This window comes from Chiloscyllium plagiosum, unplaced genomic scaffold, assembly GCF_037043375.1.
Source record: "Chiloscyllium plagiosum isolate Xiang-an unplaced genomic scaffold, Cpla_swu_hap1 HiC_scaffold_31, whole genome shotgun sequence".
Classification (NCBI taxonomy): Eukaryota; Metazoa; Chordata; class Chondrichthyes; order Orectolobiformes; family Hemiscylliidae; genus Chiloscyllium; species Chiloscyllium plagiosum.
The window spans coordinates 38,059,673-38,078,630 of NW_028270169.1; the positions used below are offsets into that span (position 1 = coordinate 38,059,673).

At 42.7% G+C, this 18,958-nt stretch overlaps 1 protein-coding gene across 1 annotated transcript in view; it reads left to right on the plus strand.

Moving 5' to 3' along the window:
• The window catches only part of LOC122564222 (myeloperoxidase-like), a 162,280-nt gene that overhangs the window by 96,594 nt on the left and 46,728 nt on the right, over positions 1-18,958 (plus strand). The window lies entirely within an intron of this gene.

Sequence of the window (18,958 nt, forward strand, 5' to 3'; positions counted from 1 at the left end):
GTCTACTAAATTCACCATTTCACTCACACACTGCTGCATACTGAATTCACAATTTCACTCACACACTGTTGTATACTGAATTTACCATTTCACTTACAAACTGCTGTATACTGAATTCACCATTTCACACACACTGCTGTATACTGAATTCACCATTTCAGCCACACACAGTTGTATACTGAATTCACCATTTCACACACACTGCTCTATACTGAATTCACCATTTCACCCACACACTGCTGTATCCTGAATTCACCATTTCACTCACACACTGCTGTATACTGAATTCACAACTTCACTCAAACACTACTGTAAATTGAATTCACCATTTGACACACACTGCTGTAGACTGATTTCACCATTTCACCCACACACTGCTGTAAACTGAATTCACCATTTCACACACACTGCTGTACTGAATTCACCATTTCACACACAAACTGCTGTATACTGAATTCACCATTTCACACACACACTGCTGTATACTGAATTCACCATTTCTCACACAAACTGCTGTATCCTGAATACACCATTTCACACACACTGCTGTATACTGAATTCACCATTTCACCCACATACTGCAGTATACTGAATTCACCATTTCACACACGCACACTGCTGTATCCTGAATTCACCATTTCTCTCAAACACTGCTGTATACTGAATTCACCATTTCACCCACACACTGTTGTATACTGAATTCACCATTTCACTCACCCAGTGCTGTATTCTAAATCACCATTTCACTCACACGGTGCTGTATACTGAATTCACCATTTCACTCACCTGGTGCTGTATACTGAATTCACCATTTTACTCACACGGTGCTGTATACTGATTTCACCATTTCACACATGCTGCTGTCTACTTATTTCACCATTTCACCCACACACTGCTGTATACTGAATTCACCATTTCACTCACACATGCTGCTGTATACTGAATTCACCATTTCACACACATGCTGCTGTATACTGAATTCACCATTTCACCGACATACTGCTGTAAACTGAATTCTCCGTTTCACTCACATCCTGCTGTCTAATGAATTCACCATTTCAATCACACCTAGCTGTGCACTGAATTCACCATTCCACTTAAACACTGCTGCGTACAGATTTCACAATTTCACCCACACACTGCTGTATACTGAATTCACCATTTCATTCACACCTTGCTGTGTACTGAATTCACCATTTCACTTACTCACTGCTGCATACTGAATTCACCATTTCACCCACACATTGCTATAAACTGAATTCACCATTTCCCCTATACTTTGCTGTCTACTGAATTCACCATTTCACTCAAATTCTGCTGTCATCTGAATTCACTATTTCACTCACATCCTGCTGTATACTGAATTCACCATTTCACTCACACCCTACTGTCTACTGAATTCATCATTTCACCCATACCCTGGTATATACTGAATTCACCATTTCACCCACACACTGCTGTATACTGAATTCACCATTTCATTTACACACTGTTATAAACTGAATTCTCCATTTCACTCACATCCTGCTGACTAATGAATTCACCATTTCAATCACACCTTGCTGTGCACTAAATTCACCATTCCACTTAAACACTGCTGTGTACAGATTTCACAATTTCACCCACACACTGCTGTGTACTGAATTCACCATTTCACACACATGCTGCTGTATACTGAATTCAACATTTCACCCACATACTGCTGTAAACTCAATTCTCCATTTCACTCACGTCCTGCTGTATAGTGAATTCACCATTTCACTCACACATTGCTGTACACTGAATTCCCTGTTTGACTTACACACAGCTATAAACTGATTTCTCCATTTCACCCACACACTGCTGTCTACTGAATTCACCATTTCACTCCCACACTGCTGTATACTGAATTAACAACTTCACTCAAACACTGCTGTATACTGAACTCACCATTTCACACACACTGCTCTATACTGAATTCATCAATTCACTCACACTTTGCTGTGTAATGAATTCACCAATTCACTTACACACTGCTGTGTACTGAATTCACTATTCCCCCCACACTACTGTGTACTGAATTCACTATTCCCCCCACACTGCTGTATACTGAATTCACCACTTCACTCTCACGCTGCTGTATACTGAATTCACCATTTCACTCACACATTGCTGTATACTGAATTCCCTATTTGACTTACACACTGCTGTAAACTGAATTCACCATTTCAGCCACTCACTGCTGTCTACTGAATTCACAATTTCACTCACAAACTGCTCTATACTGAATTCAACATTTCACCCACACACTGCTGTATACTGAATTCACCATTTCCCAGGCACATTCCTGGATACTGAATTCACCATTTCACCCACACACTGCTGCACACTAAATTCACCATTTCACTCACACACTGCTGTATACTGAATTCACAATTTCACTCACACACTGTTGTATACTGAATTCACCATTTCACACACACACTGCTGTAAACTGAATTCACCATTTCACTTACAAACTGCTGTATACTTATTTCACCATTTCACTTACACACTGATGTGTAGTGAATTCACCATTTCACTTACAAACTGCTGTATACTGAATTCACCATTTCACACACACTGCTGTATACTGAATTCACCATTTGACACACACTGCTGGATACTGAATTCACCATTTCACACACAAACTGCTGTATACTGAATTCACCATTTCACTCACACACTGCTGTATACTGAATTCACCATTTCAGCCACTCACTGCTGTCTACTGAATTCACCATTTCACTCACAAACAGCTCTATACTGAATTCAACATTTCACCCACACAGTGCTCTATGCTGAATTCACCATTTCACACACACACTGCTGTATACTGAATTCACCATTTTACTCACATACTGCTGGAAACTGAATTCACCATTTCCCAGGCACATTCCTGGATACTGAATTCACCATTTCACCCACACACTACTGTCTACTAAATTCACCATTTCACTCACACACTGCTGTATACTGAATTCACAATTTCACTCACACACTGTTGTACACTGAATTCATCATTTCACACACAGACTGCTGTCTACTAAATTCACCATTTCACTTTCACACTGATGTGTACTGAATTCACCATTTCACTTACAAACTGCTGTATACTGAATTCACCATTTCACCCACACACTGCTGTATACTGAATTCACCATTTCACACGCGCTGCTGTATACTGATCTCACCATTTCACTCACACACTGCTGTATACTGAATTCATCATTTCACACACACACTGCTGTCTACTAAATTCACCATTTCACTTACACACTGATGTGTACTGAATTCACCATTTCACTTACAAACTGCTGTATACTGAATTCACCATTTCACCCACACACTGCTGTATACTGAATTCACCATTTCACACGCGCTGCTGTATACTGAATTCACCATTTCACTCACACACTGCTGTATACTGAATTCACAACTTCACTCAAACACTACTGTAAATTGAATTCACCAATTGACACACACTGCTGGATACTGATTTCACTATTTCAACCACACACTGCTGTAAACTGAATTCACCATTTCACACACACTGCTCTATACTGAATTCACCATTTCACACACAAACTGCTGTATTCTGAATTCACCATTTCACACACACACTGCTGTATACTGAATCCACCATTTCTCACACAAACTGCTGTATCCTGAATACACCATTTCACACATACTGCTGTATACTGATTTCACCATTTCACCCACACACTGCTGTATACTGAATTCACCATTTCACACACACACACTGCTGTATCCTGAATTCACCATTTCACCCACACACTGTTGTATACTGAATTCACTATTTCACTCACCCGGTGCTGTATTCTAAATCACCGTTTCACTCACACGGTGCTATATACTGAATTCACCATTTCACTCACCTGGTGCTGTATACTGAATTCACCATTTCACACACACAATGCTGTGCACTGAATTCACCATTTTACTCACACGGTGCTGTGTACTGATTTCACCATTTCACACATGCTGCTGTCTACTTATTTCACCAATTCACTTACACACAGCTGTATACTGAATTCACCATTTCACCCACATACTGCTATAAACTGAATTCTCCTTTTCACTCACATCCTGCTGTCTAATGAATTCCCCATTTCAATCACACCTTGCTGTGCACTGAATTCACCATTCCACTTAAACACTGCTGTGTACAGATTTCACAATTTCACCCACACACTGCTGTATACTGAATTCACCATTTCACACACATGCTGCTGTATACTGAATTCACCATTTCACCCACATACTGCTGTAAACTGAATTCTCCATTTCACTCACATCCTGCTGTCTAATGAATTCACCATTTCAATCAAACCTTGCGGTGCACTGAATTCACCATTCCACTTAAACACTGCTGTGTACAGATTTCACAATTTCACCCACACACTGCTGTATACTGATTTCACCATTTCACCCACACACTGCTGTCTACTGAATTCACCACTTCATCTCCACCCTGCTGTACACTGAATTCACCATTTCACTCACGCCCTGATGTCTACTGAATTCACCACTTCACCCACACCCTGCTGTGCACAGAATTCACCATTTCACTTACACACTGCTGTCTACTGAATTCACCATTTGACTTACACACTGCTGTAAACTGTATTCACCATTTCATTCACACTGCTGTCTGCTGAATTGACCATTTCCTTACACACTGCTGAAGACTGAATTCACCATTTCACTCACACACTGCCGTCTACTGAATTCACCATTTCACTCACACACTGCTGTATACTGAATTGACAACTTCACTCAAACACTGCTGTATACTGAATTCACCATTTCACACACACTGCTCTATACTGAATTCACCAATTCACTCACACTTTGCTGTGTAATGAATTCACCAATTCACTTACACACTGCTGTGTACTGAATTCACTATTCCCCCCACACTGCTGTGTACTGAATTCACTATTCCCCCCATACTGCTGTATACTGAATTCACCACTTCACTCTCACGCTGCTGTATACTGAATTCACCATTTCACTCACACATTGCTGTACACTGAATTCCCTATTTGACTTACACACTGCTATAAACTGAATTCTCCATTTCACCCTACACTGCTGTCTACTGAATTCACCATTTCACTCACACACTGCTGTATACTGAATTCACAATTTTACTCACACACTGCTGTATGCTGAACTCAGCATTTGACTTACACACTGCTGTCTACTGAATTCACCATTTCACTCACAAACGGCTCTATACTGAATTCAACATTTCACCCACATAGTGCTCTATGTTGAATTCACCATTTCTCACACACACTGTTGTATACTGAATTCACCATTTTACTCACATACTGCTGTATACTGGATTCACCATTTCACGGGCACATTCCTGAATACTGAATTCACCATTTCACTCACACACTGCTGTATACTGAATTCACCATTTCACACACACACTGCTGTAAACTGAATTCACCATTTCACACACACTGCTGTATACTGAATTCACCATTTCACTTACACACTGATGTGTACTGAATTCACCATTTCACTTACAAACTGCTGTATACTGAATTCCCTATTCCACACACTGCTGTGTACTGAATTCACCATTTCACCCACACACTGCTGTATACTGAATTCACCATTTCACACACACTGCTGTATACTGAATTCACCATTTCACCCACACACTGCTGTATACTGAATTCACAACTTCACTCAAACACTATTGTAAATTGAATTCACCATTTGACACACACTGCTGCATACTTATTTCACCGTTTCACCCACACACTGCTGTAAACTGAATTCACCATTTCACACACACTGCTGTATACTGAATTCACCATTTCACACACAAACTGCCGTATACTGAATTCACCATTTCACACACACACTGCTGTATACTGAATTCACCATTTCAGCCACTCACTGCTGTCTACTGAATTCACCATTTCACTCACAAACTGCTCTATACTGAATTCAACATTTCACCCACACAGTGCTCTATACTGAATTCACCATTTCACACACACAGTGCTCTATACTGAATTCACCATTTCACACACACACTGCTGTATACTGAATTCACCATTTTACTCACATACTGCTGTATACTGAATTCACCATTTCACAGGCACATTCCTGGATACTGAATTCACCATTTCACCCACACACTGCTGTCTACTAAATTCACCATTTCACTCACACACTGCTGTATACTGAATTCACAATTTCACTCACACACTGTTGTATACTGAATTCACCATTTCACACACACACTGCTGTAAACTGAATTCACCATTTCACTTACAAACTGCTGAATACTGAATTCACCTTTTCACTTACACACTGATGTGTACTGAATTCACCATTTCACTTACAACTGCTGTATACTGAATTCACCATTTCACACACACTGCTGTATACTGAATTCACCATTTCACCCACACACTGCTGTATACTTAATTCACCATTTCACCCACACACTGCTGTATACTGAATTCACCATTTCACCCACACACTGCTGTATACAGAATTCACCATTTCACTCACACACTGCTGTATACTGAATTCACAACTTCACTCAAACACTACTGTAAATTGAATTCACCATTTGACACACACTGCTGGATACTGATTTCACCATTTCACCCACACACTGCTGTAAACTGAATTCACCATTTCACACATACTGCTGTATACTGAATTCACCATTTCACACACAAACTGCTGTATTCTGAATTCACCATTTCACACACACACTGCTGTATACTGAATTCACCATTTCTCACACAAGCTGCTGTATCCTGAATACACCATTTCACCCACACACTGCTGTATACTGAATTCACCATTTCACACACACACACACACTGCTGTATCCTGAATTCACCATTTCACTCAAACACTGCTGTATACTGAATTCACCATTTCACCCACACACTGTTGTATACTGAATTCACCATTTCACTCACCCGGTGCTGTATTCTAAATCACCGTTTCACTCACACGGTGCTGTATACTGAATTCACCATTTCACTCACCTGGTTCTGTATACTGAATTCACCATTTCACACACACAATGCTGTGCACTGAATTCACCATTTTATTCACACAGTACTGTGTACTGATTTTACCATTTCACACATGCTGCTGACTACTTATTTCACCATTTCACCCACACTCTGCTGTATACTGAATTCACCATTTCACACACATGCTGCTGTACACTGAATTCACCATTTCACCCACACACTGCTGTATTTTGAATTCTCCATTTCACACACATGCTGATGCATACTGTATTCACCATTTCACCCACATACTGCTGGGAAATGAATTCTACATTTCACTCACATCCTGCTGTCTTATGAATTCACCATTTCAATCACACCTTGCTGTGCACTGAATTCACCATTCCACTTAAACACTGCTGTGTACAGATTTCACAATTTCACCCACACACTGCTGTATACTGAATTCACCATTTCATTCACACCTTGCTGTGTACTGAATTCACCATTTCACTTACTCACTGCTGCATACTGAATTCACCATTTCACCCACACACTGCTATAAACTGAATTCACCATTTCCCCTATACACTGCTGTCTACTGAATTCACCATTTCACTCACATTCTGCTGTCGTCTGAATTCACTATTTCACTCACATCCTGCTGTATACTGAATTCACCATTTCACTCACACCCTACTGTCTACTGAATTCATCATTTCACCCATACTCTGCTATATACTGAATTCACCATTTCACCCACACACTGCTGTGTACTGAATTCACCATTTCACTTACACACTGCTGTGTAATGAATTCACCATTTCACTTACACACTGTTATAAACTGAATTCTCCATTTCACTCACATCCTGCAGTCTAATGAATTCACCATTTCAATCACACCTTGCTGTGCACTGAATTCACCATTCCACTTAAACACTGCTGTGTACAGATTTCACAATTTCACCCACACACTGCTGTATACTGAATTCACCATTTCATTCACACCTTGCTGTCTACTGAATTCACCATTTCACTTACACACTGCTGCATACTGAATTCACCATTTCACCCACACACTGCTATAAACTGAATTCACCATTTCCCCCATACACTTCTGTCTACTGAATTCACCATTTCACTCACATTCTGCTATTGTCTGAATTCACTATTTCACTCAAATCCTGTTGTATACTGAATTCACCATTTCACTCACACCCTGCTGTCTACTGAATTCACCATTTCACCCATACCCTGCTACATACTGAATTCACCATTTCACTTACACACTGCTGTGTACTGAATTCACCATTTCACTTACACACTGCTGTATACTGAATCACCATTTGACCTACACACTGTTATAAACTGAATTCACCATATCAGCCACACACTGCTGTCTGCTGAATTCACCACTTCACTCACACCCTGCTGTACACTGAATTCACCATTTCACCCATACCCTGCTGTATACTGAATTCACCATTTCACTTACACTGCTGTGTACTGAATTCACCATTCGACTTACACACTGCTGTGTACGGAATTTACCATTTCACTTACGCACTGCTGTCTACTGAATTCACCACTTCATCTACACCCTGCTGTACACTGAATTCACCATTTCACCCACACCCTGCTGTACACAGAATCACCATTTCACTTACACACTGCTGTAAACTGTATTCACCATTTCACTCACACTGCTGTCTGTTGAATTGACCATTTCACTTACACACTGCTGTCTGCTGAATTGACCATTTCCTTACACACTGCTGTATACTGAATTCACCATTTCACTCACACACTGCTGTATACTGAATTCACCATTTCACTCACACACTGCTGTATACTGAATTGACAACTTCACTCAAACACTGCTGTATACTGAATTCACCATTTCACACACACTGCTCTATACTGAATTCACAATTCACTCACACTTTGCTGTGTAATGAATTCACCAATTCACTTACACACTGCTGTGTACTGAATTCACTATTCCCCCTACACTGCTGTATACTGAATTCACCATTTGACTTACACACTGCTGTAAACTGAATTCACCATTTTACCCACACACTGCTGTCTACTGAATTCACCATTTCACTCACCTGGTGCTGTATACTGAATTCACCATTTCACACACAAACCTCTGTATACTGAATTCACCATTTCACACACACACTGCTGTATGCTGAATTCACCATTTCTCACACAAACTGCTGTATCCTGAATACACCATTTCACACACTGCTGTATACTGAATTCACCATTTCACACACACACACTGCTGTATCCTGAATTCACCATTTCACCCACACACTGATGTATACTGAATTCACCATTTCACTCCCCCGGTGCTGTATTCTAAATCACCATTTCACTCACACGGTGCTGTGTACTGATTTCACCATTTCACACACGCTGCTGCCTACTGAATTCACCATTTCACCCACACACTGCTGTATACTGAATTCACCATTTCACTCACACGGTGCTGTATACTGAATTTGCGGGAAATGACTGCAAATCCTGGAATCCAAAGTTGACAAGCAGGAGGTTGGAGAACCCGCCTAACTAGGCAGCAGCAGGAGGCTGTTTATGTTTCGGTATAACCCTTCTTCAGGTCTGGGTGTAGGCTTGAGGGGGGCCCCCATTAATGGGGGTGCGGTTGGAGTGGATGAGGGTTGTGGATGTGAAGAGTAGGTCAGAGTGGTGAGGTAGGGATAGATGAAGACTAGTAGAGGGTACTGACTGGTTGGTCGATAAGAGGAATTAATCCGGTTGGTAGCTGAAAGGAAGGGTCAATCAGAGGAATGGAAGGAAGGGGGAGGGTCGAAGAAGGGAGTCGGGGGATGAAAACAGAGGTTATTTGAAATTCGAAAACTCAATGTTGAATCCTTTGGGCTGTAGCCTGCCCGGGGGGAAGATGAGGTGTTGTTCCTCCAATTTGCGGTGTGGTTCGTTGAGGCAATGGAGGAGGCCAAGGATGGTTATGTAGGAAAGGGAGTGGGAAGGGAATTAAAATGGGCGGTTACTGAGAGGTCTGCTTGGCACCTGCATGCCTGGTTGAAATGCTCGGCGAACCATCCCCTAAGGTTACATTTTGTCTCCCTGATGCAGAGAAGACCACATCGGGAGCACCCGATGCAGTAAACTAGGTTGGAGGAGAGACAGGTGAACTTCAGTTTTGCCTGGAAGGACTGTTTGGGGCCCTGGATGGAGGTGATGGAGGGTGGTGTGCTGGCAGGTTGTGCATCTTTTCTGATTGCAGGGGAATGCACTGGGCACACGGGGTAGTTGGTGGGGAGGGTGGTGCAAACCAAAGACTGTCAAAGCGAAGGGTCCTTATGCAAGACAGAGAGGGGTGGGGAGGGGAAGGTGTTCTTGATGGTGGGGTCTAATTGGAGTTAGCAGAAGTGTTTAAAGATGATGAGTTGGATGTTGAATTTATTGAGTTCTTCCCAGTCTGTTTCACATCAATGTTCAGTGCTATACAATGGGTGGGATACTCTATGGAGGGTCGGTGTGGACTTGTTGGGCCAAATGATCTGTTTCCAAACTGTAGTGTTTCTGTGATTCTATGAAACTCCCAGCCTCTCTCTCCTGATCACACCTAGCCTTTCCCTCTCTCATTCCATTACAAACTTCTGCTCTTCCCCACTTTTATTTGCAGCGTTTCTTTTCTTTCTACACCTCTGTCCCACCACCACTCTCTTTCTTCACCTCAGCAAAACAGCCATCTTTTTCTCCCTGACTTCCTGACTTTGCCCCTCTCTCCCACTCTTCCTGGCAAAAGTGGCTCCCTAACTTGGAAAAGCAAGACTAGCTTCTACTTTGGGGCACCATTCCTTTTAAGGTGCTCTGGAGGGGTCAGTAAATCCTGACTTGAAACTATTCCTTTTCTGTAACTGGGTCCAAAACCTGAAGGTTCCTTCCTAGCTGCACTGTGGGAGTGTCTACACCAAGCAGCTCACCAGCCCCTTCTCAAGAGCAACGATGCACATCAATAAATGCTGCCCTTGCCAGTGATGCTCACTTCTCCTGTATGACTAAAGAGCAGTCACTAACAACGTCTGGAATGCCTAAAATGCTAAATATCTGACTCATTGTTTGCGGTGCTCATAAGGATGGGGTTTTTTTCAATCATTTGGACAGGAACTGCCTTCAGGAAATCAATGGTTTTAAATAATCTTGTCAGACATGTTGTGCATATTGTTTTGGCATATCTGGGAGAACGTAGCTCAGTTTGTGGCTATCAATCAGTTAGTCAAAAATGGCCTGAAGCAGAAGTGAAACACAGCCATTTGAAAGTAGTGTCAGAACCTGCTAAGTCACTTTTTTAAGATAGCTATTTGCTGCAGAGAAAAAAAAGTTCTCTCTGGTTCTTTTGATTATTATCACAAACCACTGTGCTCCCAAGTAAGGAAAAAGAAAACAGGTGAAATGGAATGATGGAGCTGGTAATTTGGACCAGTTGGCAGTAGCTGATCCAGGTGGATTCGCATGGACATCTCCATCCCTCGGAGACAATAAGGACTGAGAGTGTATTGCTAAAAAGCATAGCAGGTCAGGCAGCGTCCGATGAGCAGGAAAATCGGCATTTTGGGCTGGAGTCCTTCATCAGGAATAATGAAGGGGTCCACCCTGAAACATCGATTTTCCTGCTCATCAGATGCTGCCTGACCTGCTGTGCTTTTCCAGCAATACACTCTGATCTCCAGCATCTGCAGATCTCACTTGTCTCCCGACAGTAAGGATTGCAACTGCTGGAAGTCAGAGTCAATAGATGAAGAGCTGGAGAAGCACAGCAGGTCAGACAGCATCTGAGGAGCAGGCAAGTTGATGTTTTGGGCTGAGACCCCATCACTTGGGCCTGGTAGTGTTCTGCTTAGAAACAGTTATCGTTGGTTGCTGTGCAGTTGGCTGTTGCTCAACGTGAGCTCATGAGAAGTGACTGCCTAGGCACCATGCTGGAGTGCTTATGGTATTAATTTAATGGTTTTCTCCATTGCTTTTAGGCTTCACACATACACGACATGTGGTCAACTTGTAACAAAGGGAATATCCACAAAATGCTTGAAAGAATTGAAGTAGACATTTAGCTCAGTTTCAAACTCTCACATCTCCAGTCTTGAATGTCAATCATGTAAAATCAGGACTGCTCTCTCATTAAAGAGATGAATGATGGTGATTAAACCCTGAGGGTCATCATACTTTAGGTGATGGGAGAGGTTGAGAGGGAGAATACTGTGTGGTAGCCAGTGCAGGAACTGAACCCACACTGTTGGCATCACTCTGCATTGCAAACCAGCCATCCAAGTTAACTGATAATTATGTACTTATATAGATCACAGATTCATACCGTTGAATTTGTCTCTTTGGAATGTGGTTACTTGATTAGATTCTGGACTTAACAGAAATGAGGTTGTTCATTCTCTTCATGCTCTTTGTAGTCACCTCCCTGTTAGCCATTGGGTGTAGGAGTGGTTTGGGAAGCGTTATGCAGGGAGAAGACAAAGAAGTGAATCCTTAGAAGAATATAAAGGCAGTAGGAGTATACTCAAGAGGGAAATTAGGAGGCATAAAAGGGACATGAGATAGCTTTGGCAAATAGAGCTAAGGGGAATCCAAAGGGTTTTCACAAATACATTAAGGACGAAAGGATAACTAGGGAGAGAATAGGGCTCCTCTAAAATCAGCAAGGCAGCCTTTGTGTGGAGCTGCAGGAGATGGAGGAGATACTAAACAAGAATTTTGCATCGTGTTTACTGTGGAGAAGGACATGGAAGATATAGAATGTGGGGAAATAGATGGTGACATCATGAAAAATGTCCATATTACAGAGGAGGAAGTGCTGGGTGCCTTGAAATGCGTAAAGATGGATAAATCCCCAGGACCTGATCAGGTGTACTCTAGCACTCTGTGGTAAGCTAGGAAAGTGATTGCTGGGCCCCTTGCTGAGATATTTGCATCATCAATGGTCACAGGTGAGGTGCTGGAAACCTGGAGGTTGGCTAACGTGGTATCATTTTTTAAGAAGGGTGGTAAGGACAAGTCAGGGAACTGTAGACCAGTGAGCCTAACTTTCTTGTTGGGCAAGTTGTTGAAGGGAATACTGAGGGACAGGATTTACATGTACAAAGGAACCTTGATTATCCGAATATCATCGAATTTTGAATTATCCAAAGAAGATCTCAAGGTCCTGATAAAAACATTTCATCAAAGAGGTGTTACCAACACTGATTATAAGTAAATTTGGCTTACTGAAATGATGCCAAGAACTGTCCTGGATGTTGATGGGAGTGTTTTGAAGAACTAACAAGCGGGATTGATGGGGGCAGAGCCGTAAATGTGATCTATCTGGACTTCAGTAAAGTGTTCGACAAGGTTCCCAATGGGAGACTGGTTAGCAAGATTAGATCTCACTGAATACAGGGAGAACTAACTATTTGAATACAGAACTGGCTCAAAGGTTGAAGACAGAGGGTGGTGGTGGAGGGTATCTTTTCAGATTGGAGATCTGTGAGCAGTGGAGTGCCACAAGGATTGGAGCTGGGTCCACTACGTTTCATCATTTATATAAATGATTTGGATGAGAACATAGGAAATAGAAAGTTAAAAATCACACAACACCAGGTTATAGTCCAACAGGTTAAATTGGAAGCACTAGCTTTCGGAGCGCTGCTCCTTCATCAGGTGGTTGTGGAGGACAATCACCTGTGCCTTACAATTGTGTCCTCAACAATCACCTGATGAAGGAGCGTCGCTCCGAAAGCTAGTGCTTCCAATTAAACCTGTTGGACTATAACCTGATGTTGTGTGATTTTTAACTTTGTACACCCCAGTCCAACATCGGCAGCTCCAAATCATAGGAAATATAATTAGTAAGTTTGCAGATGATACCAAAATTGGAGGTGTAGTGGACAGCAAAGAGGGTTACCTCAGAGTACAATGGGATCTTGACCAGATGGGCCAATGGGCTGAGAAGTGGCAGATGGAGTTTAATTTAGATAAATGCGATGTGCTGCATTTTGGGAAAGCAAATCTTAGCAGGGCGTATACACTTAATGGTAAGGTCCTAGGGAGTGTTGCTGAACAAAGAGACCTTGAATAACAGGTTCATAGCTTCTTGAAAGTAGAGTCACAGGTAGATAGGATAGTGAAGAAGGCATTTGGTATGCTTTCCTTTATTGGTCAGAGCATTAAGTATAGGTGTTGGGAGGTCATGTTGCAGCTGTACAGGACGTTGGTTAGGCCACTTTTGGAATAATGTGTGTGCAATTCTGGTCTCCTTCCTATTGGAAGAATGTTGTGAAACTTAAAAGGGTTCAGAAAAGATTTACAAGGATGTTGCTGGGGCTGGAGGATTTGGGCTATAGGGAGAGGCTGGAGCTGTTTTCCCTGGAGTATCGGAGGCTGAGGGTGACCTCATAGATGTTTATAAATTCATGAGGGGCATGGATAGGACAAATAGACAAAGTCTTTTCCATGGCATGGGGGAGTCCAGAACTAAAGGACCTAGGTTTACGGTGAGGGGGAAAGATATAAAAGGGACTTAAGGGGCAACTTTTTCATGCAGACAGTGGTGCGTGTATGGTATGAGCTGCTGGAGCAAGTGATGGAGGCTGGTACAATTACAGCATTTAAAAGGCATCTGGATGGGTAAATGAATAGGAAGGGTTTAGAGAGATATGGGCCAAATTGGACTAGACTAGGTTAGTCGGCATGGACAATTTGGACCGAAAGATCTGTTTCTGTGCTGTACATCTCTATGACTCAAATCAATTATTTAGCTATTAGCGATCAGGATAGTTTCAGAGTGCAAAACATGGAGAGAAACTGACTCTTCTGCCACTGGAACAGTGTCACCTTTGCTCCTCAGTCTCCTCAGCAAAGGCAACCAGACCTCCCCCTCAATGAGGACAAACGATCAGTCCTCAGCAAAGGGAACCTTCTCCTCAGCCACACCCTCTCCCATTTATCTCTCCACCCTCGAGGACCCAGCTTCATTGTTGATGAAGAGCTTTTGCCCGAAACATTGACCTTCCTGCTCTTTGAATGCTGTCTGACCTGCTGTACTTTTCCAGCACCACACACGTGACTCTAATCTCCAGCATCTGCAGTACTCACTTTCATCTGGTCACCTTTGCTCTGTCAAATCTATCCATGGTTGTGAACATCTCCAAAAACTCTCTTTCTATTGAGCCTGACATGAGTTTTAATTAACTCCACATTCTCTCTATTCCTCCCTTCACAGATAGTGCCAGAACTATTGAGTTTCTACAGCATTTGTATTTCAGATTTACAAAACCTTGAATTTTTTTGCTTTTATTTAAACTTTGGCTGAAGTGGGTGAGGGACGTTTTGCAACCATGGGTGAGGGAGATCTTGTTACTGTAGGAGAGGGAAGCCTTGTTACTTTCAGGGAGGGAAGTCTTGTTACTGTAGGGGAGGAAGATTTTGTTACTGTGGGTGAGGGAGGTTTTGTTATTGTAGGGGAGGGAGGTTTTATTACTGAGGGTGAGGGAAGTTTTTTTACTGTAGGGGAGGGGGAGTTTATTACTGTGGGTGAGGGAGTATTTGTTGCTGTGGGTGAGGGAGGCTTTGTTATTGTAGGGGAGGGAGCTTTTGTTACTGAGGGTATGGGAGGTTTTGTTACTGTAGGGGAGGAAGGGTTTGTTACTTTAGGGAAGGAAGGGCTTGTTACTGTAGGGGAGGGAGGTCTGGCTGAGTCATGGAGAATTGTTGGGACACCTTGCTCCAGAATGCCAGAAGTAATGTAATTGCATTTTGTTGCCTGGACATCTTCCCACCCAAGCTCTGATCAGGCAGAGGTCAACTCAAGGGGAGGGATGGGGCATTAAATACCACTGACCATTTTTCAACATAGTCCTAGGCGTTGAGATGAGATTCTGAATAGAACCCTCAGAAGATGCATCCTCATGGGGATTTTTGCTCACCATAACCCCCATTAAAATGTAATTATTCCTCGTTACTGCAGATTCCTATTGTACCACCTGCCAAAAAGGAACCTGCCAGAGGTGCTTGGAATTCCTGACATGGCCTTCTGAGTGGGTACCTGGTGACTTGCCACTTGTTCCATCCAGATCTGTTGATTAAACTGCACCAGCCTCTCAGTAAACACCCGCAGGGTAGCAACTTCCTGTATCCGGCATGTGTCAGCCTCCAGCCACCATCATATCAGATTTTTGATGTATTCACAGGATGCTTCTGCAATTTAATGAACACTTCTGGGCTCCTCTCATTGTCACGCTGACACAAGTAGAGTTTGCCTGTAGGGACAGGTAACCGGCTCACAGACCGGATAAGGCTGCGTCTCAGGGCTGCTCCCCTGCTTCCTTGGGACGCGCTGAGCTTGAAACCTCCCTGGATTCTCACAGTAATGTTGCTTTGTTTTTTTCTTGCATTGATGCAAAGCAAGGCAGCTTGTCATGCCTGTTGGCAGCCAATAGTCAAGAAGCAGACCTGTTCCTGCCTGATCCCATGCTGTGTTAATCTCATTCCTGCACCATGTGCCAGCAGCTAATTTAGCAAACACACTGCATGTACTTCAACCAAACGGCTATGTCTAAAAGTCAAACAGGTGTAGTCGTCACTGAACCCCCAGGGATCCTTCTGTAAGGGCATCCCGACACAGTGTATCAAGAGGAGTCTCTGATATCAACTGGTGGTTTGGACATGGTCACCCAGTTACCTGGACTGGTCAGAATTGGTATCTGCCCAGGTAGAAGGAGAGAATTTTGGCACCTCACCAACTGACTTGATTTTCTGTTCTAACATGCGCTGTTTTGATTAGATTAGATTAGATTCCCAACAGTGTGGAAACAGGCCGTTCAGCCCAACAAGACCACACCGACCCTCCAAAGAGAAACCCGCCCAGACCCATTTTCCTCTAACTAATGCACCTAACATTATGGGCTTTTTAGCATGGCCAATCCACCTAACCTGCACATCTTTGGATTGTGGGAGGAAACCGGAGCACACGGAGGAAATCCACGCAGACAGTTGCCCGAGGCTGGAATTGAATCCAGATCTGCTGTGCGGCAGCAGTGCTAACCACTGAGCCACTGTGCCGCCCCGGAATTTTCTCCTGGAATGGTGAAAGGGAGGGATTGAGTAAGGTAAAAGTGGGCAGACCATTGTTTTTGGTGAGGTGTTCTGACTAAATGAGTGAGTGAGTGAGTAAATGGGCAAGTGAGTAAGCAAGTGAATGAGTGAACTAGTGAGTAAGTGAGAGAGTGAGCAAATGAGTGAGTAACTGAGTGAGTGCGTTTGTCAGTCAGTAATGCAGAGGGCGTACAGGTCAGTTGTGCAGAGCTTTGGGGAGAACAGCAGCAAACCAGAGAAGATGCCTTATTGGGAGGTGGTTGCAGGGGCAGTGAGTGTGAATTGGCAAAGAGAAGATGATGGCATTCACTTTTGCTGAAAGGAGGACATCAAGGATCTTCTCTCTATAATGTCCCTGCATTCCTCCAGATGGCTGAGACTGCACTAACCCAACTGTTAGCCTCAGACCAGGCAGGGTCTGGTGGCTTGACCCCCTTTGCTGGTCCTGGGTGACATAGGCATCCTTCCCCTGCCCCAGTCCATTAACCGGGACCTCCAGATCTCTGTCTGCAAGGGAGGGTGCCAATTTCCCCTTGTGTGCCATGTCAGGGTCAAATGTCATAAACAGGAACACAGCACTTGATGAGATGCACAATGGGCTTTTAAAGATGGCACCAGTGCCAATGATCTAGGGATAGCCTGAGACATCCCAATATAGTGAATAGTTCCAGCTATGGTGAGGGGTAGAACTGGGCTAGTATTGAACAAGAGGAGTGCCATAAAGCATGTGCCACAAAGACTTAATGGGGTGAGCATATGCCAATAAAGAGAAAGAAGTTTCAGACTTTGTGGAAAAAAACTTTTCATGAAACTCAACAAAATGAACATTTAGAAATTCAGTCCAGGCTGTTTCATAAGGGAAGGGCCAATGATATGCCATCTATCAAATTTACATGTTATATCCTATCAATGGGAGAAAGAAGCCTTAAAACACAGTTAATTAAGATGTTCCAGTGCTTGCATCCTGGGAAAAGTAATGAATGAAGAACAGGAAACCATGCAAGGTATCATTAGTTCCAAACAGTATGATTGCAGGGAGAAGAATTGTATCTCGAGTCAGAATTTTAACAGAAGCCTTGAGAAAATTTAAAAGAGGAATTGAGCAGTGTAGCGTAAATAAAATAATTAAGCTAGCAAGAATGTCTGCAATGGGGAAAAATATCAAAGCCTGGCTGTATAAGAGAGGGATCTGCCTGATTGTGTGGCAAACTCTATCTTTAATTTTCCTGAGAATATGAAATTAATTTTGTGTCTCTCCAGACAGTGAACAGAATTGAAGTATAATGCTGAAAAGATTTCTGATGAACAATCATCTTCATTGACCGGAAATGTTCATGCTCTCCAGGGGTGCTGCCTCATTTATTGAGTATCTCCAATGTCTTTGATTTTTCATGACAGATTGGAGTCTGTAATGGAGCTTGTGTGGTTTTCCACTTATGATTGGTATGATACCACCTTATAACTGGGAGAAAGTGAGGACTGCAAATGCTGGAGATCAGAGTTGAAACATGTGGCGCTGAAAAAGCACAGCCACTCAGGCAGCATCTGAGGAGCAGAAGAATCGACGTTTTGGGCATAAGCTCTTCATTCCTGATGAAGGGCTTATGTCTGAAACGTCAATTCTCCTGCTCCTTGGATGCTGCCTGAGCAGTTGTGCTTTTCCAATCATATGACTAGTCTTGTAATCCAGAAAAATAGGGTTAAGTCAGCCATGAGAGTTTACAAATGTGAATTCACCTGTTATAAACTGGATGACAATTAAAAGAAAGCAAACAA